This window comes from Orycteropus afer, unplaced genomic scaffold (genome assembly GCF_000298275.1).
Source record: "Orycteropus afer afer isolate SDZICR_OR568_19922 unplaced genomic scaffold, OryAfe1.0 scaffold00073, whole genome shotgun sequence".
Lineage (NCBI taxonomy): Eukaryota > Metazoa > Chordata > Mammalia > Tubulidentata > Orycteropodidae > Orycteropus > Orycteropus afer.
Window position 1 is genome coordinate 7,349,004 of NW_006921660.1, and position 5,996 is coordinate 7,354,999.

The following is a 5,996-nucleotide window of genomic DNA, read 5'->3' on the forward strand; positions in this document are numbered from 1 at the left end:
AAAGCAGTAATAGAAATTGATGTTTGCCATGGAAGCTGTTGAAGGGCTTCTCTTAAAGACATCTATTGTGAGTTTTTAGACAATCAAAGACTTTATGCCAAGTACACAGTAAATAATAACCTGTCATGTTTTAACTGACTACCTGAATGCTTGGGAAAGGCAAACTGAAATACAAATCCATGATCGGGTCATTTCTTGGTACATAATAAAGCATAAAATACACTACACTTAATATTTAATTTTTAAGTTTGCAGAGGTTGCCTTGAAAATTAAATGCTAGATTGAATTAGCAGCAATAAAATTAAATTAAATTTATTTTTAAATTAAGAATTTACTAAATGTAAAATTATACATATTTTCAAGTATAGGGTATATATTTTTATTACAAAATAATATGTTGAAGATACAGCCATTTTAACTTTCATAATAGCTAAGCCATTGTCTGTTTCCAACCAAGCAAACAACAAAGAAAAAGTGAAAAAAAAAAAGGGGGGGGCATACCCTAAGATTGTCGCTGATTATTTCCATGAAAATAATATAAACCCATCTGGAATTGAAACAAGTGTGATCAAGCTGCACTGTATTTCTTTGTATTTTATTTCAACAGATATTTCATTTAAAATCACTGGGCTAATTAATTATTCTTGATAAAACAGAAAAATGCTAGTCGGTCCTTTATACAAAATGTCAGCACCATGAACAATAATCTGGAACTTAAGATAATTAATACTATATATCCTTGCCTTTGAACAACATGGCTGTCAGCTGCAGGGCTTTAAAATTAATAAGCACTTCAAAGCTATAAATCAGAAACCATGAAGATTTTATATAATATTTCTTAAAAGGTACTTACCTTTTAAATGGAAAACACACTTCTGGCAACCAATAGCCTGTTAAAATAAAACATATCATTTATTGGTATCCAGCAAATAATATGAAGTATGATACACTGTTATACTTAGCACAATTACAAGGTAACTTTATAAAACTTTTCCTGATCTCATTGTGTTTTCTTTTCACTCCAAAATGAAAATCACCTCCTTGATTATAATAATTAAATACTTTCCTGTTCAATGAATGTGCATCAAAAACACAAAACAAATAAGTTTCCTGTCTGGGAGCAAAAACAAAAATTATGGGGCATACTATCAAGGTCATGGGTGTAGATTTGAACACATTCCACTCATTGACTAAAATGAGAGCATGTGGATTAATGTTTACAACAGAAATTTTAAGGGGTACATGTCAAAGATAATTTTCCCACTAAACAAAATTAAAATGCCATCAGGTAGAAGTTATTAACGTGAAATATACTTCTTTGAAATGTTACTTTAGTTAGTTATTTGAGTTTCTTAAGTACTTTTCCCTGAACTGCATTAAAGTCTGAGCAATTTTTATTTACAATTCCTCACAAATATCATAGAGATGAAATTGAAGTAAACTCATGATTCCATCTGTTCTGGTTACCTAGTATCGCTCTGACAAGAATATACCACAAATGGGATGGCTTGAAGAAGCAGGAGTTTATTCTCTTACAGTTTGGAGGCTTTAAGTCTGAGTTCAAAGTGCCAGGCTCTAGGGGCTGGGTGAAAGCCGCTCACCCGTGGGCTTCATCTCTGCCTCCTGCTCCCAGCCCACTGAAGCTAGAGGCTTTTCTTCACTCAGACAGCTTCTGGCTGCTGAGGCTGACAAGCCCAAGGTCGACAAGTAAAAAGGCACAGCCCCGATGTTACCTAACCCCACGGTAGACCATTAATTCAAGTCCATTGAAAGTCCCAAGGTCAGCAGAGCATGGCAGGCTGCTGAACAATGACACGGCTACATGCAGGGTTCAAGTGTGCCATAAGCTAGAGACCATCCCCAAAGCTGCTTCTTATATACAGGAAGCAGATCACATCCCTAAAGCAGCTATTCAGCTGCTTGTGGTAGAGGCCACTATGGAGTTGATTGCCAGTCTCATTATGACGAATAACTACCACCAGCTGCCCTGCCACAAACCAGGCCCAGCCAAGTTGACACAAAATGTTAACTACCACACCATCCAATATGCACTGAAAATTGTACTTGAAACAAACTAGTGTGAATCAATAAAATATTTAATCCTAATCAGATGCAAAGGAGTGAAATGCTGAGGAACTCGTAGGAGAGAAGTAGTAGGAGTAGAAGAAGCTCTTTTGATTATACTTTCTTTTCTGTAAGACGAAATTTGTTTTCTTAGAAATGAAAGCCAAAAATATCAAATATAACTTCCTTAGGAGCTGTGCTTGTTTGCATAACAAGACTGTGCAAATACGTTTTCAACTGTCTGTATATGTCACAAATGCTGACATTCAGGTGCCTCTAGTTATAGAGACTTTTTATAAAATGTGTTTTATTTTATCTTTGAAACAAGTAAGATCCAAATGCTTGGAAAATTGTTAGCAGTTAGATACTAATTTGTAAATAGAGGTAGCTCTTGATGTAAATTCATCTGAGTTCACTTGAGTGTTAAATTGTCAGGATAGCAAAACTCTAGTCCTAGGACTGACTTTTTATTAAGATTCAGAAAGATGGCAGGTGTTCAGAGGTGGATGGAGTGCTTGTCTGGTAATTCTCTGGGCTCCAGGGGATGGGCTGTGCTTTGTTGCCAGTTCTCTTGGGTTGCACTCCTCTGCCCTACACAAGATCAGTTTATGTTCCATAACTGATGCCCCTCCCCCAGCAATTAAGGGCAGAAATGGTTAGGAGTAAATGAAACAATTAATGCAAAAGTTCACCTGTCCACAGAGATGGTTTTGCTTTAAGAACAAGATCCTAGGGTGAAATATATGCTTTGCACTCGTTTGGTAGTCTAAAGATTGGTGGTTCAAACCCACGCTGTTCAACCATGGAAGGAAAGCCTGGCAACCTGCTCTGGTAAAGATCACAGCCAAGAAAGTCCTATGGAGCAGTTCTACTTTGTAACACAAGGGGTTGAAAGGGATGAATTAGACTCGATAGCAATGTGTTTTTTTTTTTTTTTCGATGGCGTCCCTGGAGAGTGCAAATATTACATGCTCTGGGGCTAACTGAAAAGTTTGGGGTTCTAGTCCACCCAGCGGTGCCTTGGAAGGAAGGCTTGCTGATCTACTTCTGAGAGACCAACCACTGAAAACACTATGGAGCACAACTGTACTCTGACACACATGGAGCCTGCATAAATCAGCGTCTATTTGATGGCAACTTGTTGCTTTGATGGAACAAAGAAACCATTCAGGACAAAACACATTTTTTCTAAACTTTTAGTTTAGTTAATTCTTGAAATTAAATAATTCACTGTTTCCACTTTCACCATCATCATTCTGGAGCTCTGGAGGCATATTGTCTAAGGCATTTGATTGTTAACCAGAAGGTTGGCGGTTCAAACCCACCAACCATTCAGGACAAAACACATTTTTTGTTGGAGATTAGTTTAGTTAATTCTTGAAATTAAATAATTCACTGTTTCCACTTTCACCATCATCATTCTGGAGCTCTGGAGGCATATTGTCTAAGGCGTTTGATTGTTAACCAGAAGGTTGGCGGTTCAAACCCACCAACCACTCGTCAGTTGGAAGATTGGGCAATCTACTTCCATAGTCATACTACCTCAGAAACCCAAAGAGGGGTTGCTATGAGTAGGATCCAACTCAAAAGCAGTGAATTTGGTTTTGATTTTGGTTTTATCATCTATTATAGCTAAATTCCATCAATCTCTCACAATAGCTGTGGCTTTAGCTTGTCCCATAATTGCACTGTCATACACCTAATCCCAACCCTATTCAATTATTCACACAGATTCCAAAGTATTCTTTTTTGAAAAATAAGAAATATATATAATCAAGTTATAGCCATACTTAAATATTTCAATGTTATTCCTTTCTTTGCTCGTAAATTTGTAAATTTCTGACATGGCCTCCAATTCTTGTTGTTCAGAACCCTGCTGACTTCTCTAATCTCTCATAACACCCTGCTGTCTTACCATACTGTAGACAAATTGTCCTTTTATTTTGTTCCTAAATTAGCAGCCCATTGTCCAATGTCAGAACCAAGATCCCAGTGAATGTGAAAGCTTAGAAAGTCCCTTCACATCTTTAACACTTGACCAACTTTCAGGTCTCAAATATTCCTTCCTCCAAGTGCCTTCCCATGAAGTCTAAACTGGGTCCCTTTTCACAATCTAGCAATGGTCTTTGCCAGTTTTCTCTTTCCAAGCTTTACAGAGAGAAGTTTTGGCTTTTGCTTAGTTTCCATGGGGAAAGAGTGATCACAAAATTTATTGTCCAAACTAGAAGAATTTGGAGACTAATGGAAGGCATTAAGCAGACAGGATGTCATGACAATAAACGTGATCTAGAACTGTTCTGAGCAAGAGGAGATCGAAGGTCAACCACTCTGTCAAAGAAAAGTTCACACTATATGGTGTTAGTAACAGAAGGCTTCCAACAGTAACTGAGAGGACAACATGCAAGTAGTTAATCTGCTTTACAAGCTGATGGTTACTCACATATATTACGACAACAAAGTGAACGTGTGAAATATTCCCAATGTTCTTGAAATTAGATTAGAGAAGTTAGCAGAGTTCTGAACAAGAATTGGAGGCCATGTCAGAAATTTAAGAATTTATGAGCAAAGAAAGGAACAAAATTGAAATATTTAAGTATGGCTATAACTTGATTATATATGTTTCTTATTTTTCAATGTTATATATTAAATAATTTTAATAAAATTTCCCCTAAGCATCCCAAAGTAAAATTAAAACAGTGAATTTAGAAAGGTGTCAATAAGGGGACCATAGCTCAAATCAAAGTCACAAGTTACATAATACCTAGGATGCTTTCTTGGGAAGTCAGAAGCTTCCATTTCTCAGTCTCTTCACCAACTTCTCTCATCAGTACATTTGCATTCACCAGATCATTTTGAAAATTTGCAATTGTTGACATTTACATCTTTAACTAAATTAACAGATGATGACCTGGGTATCAGATATTAAGAGAAAGGTAAACATTTAGCATGTCTAAGAGTGTTCCAACACTTCATTATCAGATGAACAAAAACATCTTATTTGAGAATATTTTAGTATAAGGTACTTTGGGAGAGCAAAATCAGTCTTTCTTATAGAAAATCAGCTTTCAACTAACTAAGCATAGAGATAGATTAGGGAGATAGAATGGAGTAAGTGGGCATTGTGTTTCTTGAAATGGACTATTTCCCTTTTACTTGGTTAGTATTCTGAGTTTTACCTCCTTGTGTGAGTGTGAGTGTATGTGTGAGTGTGTGTGCGTGTATGTTTGATATACACCATGGGGTATGTGAGGTAATTTATTTTTCTTTTTTTGGATGTTGAAATGGCAGTGTGATTCTAGAACAATAAATGCAATTAAATCACACAGTGGCAAATGACTGAAAAAAGACCAAAGGTAAGGGATGTACTGACAGCCTACATTAATACCAGTAGATTGTTTTGGCAGAAAAAGGGGGAATCTTTGGAGGATGTCAGAAAAATAAATCTGGAGCAAGGAGATCATTATGCTATGTTAAGGAGTTTCAACTTTTTATTGAAGGATGTGGAGGATTTTAAGAAGGAAGGTTAGTATCATATTTCTGATTTTGATAATTAGATGGTGGTATAGAGGATAGTCATAGTAGAAGAAAGAGGTCAAGTGAAATACTTTTGCAGAATTCATAATTGATATGGTGAGAGTGTTAACTCTAATAATGGCAAGTGGGATGTAAAAGAAAGGAGAGATTGAAGAGGCATCTAAGAAGTAAAACTGATAGATTGTTTTGATCATCTGAGAACAAATGTTTATATAATGCATTTTAATTTTTGACTTGAGTAGCTAAAGCACCATTTACTAAATTCATAAGGGAAATATAGGGGGTATAAAATGAGGAAAGGAGAAGACAATGTGTTTAGTTTCAGATTTTTGAAGTTTCATATTTGTAAAGTCCAGCAGAAAACTCAACAGTTAGACACAAATTACTCTCATATTATA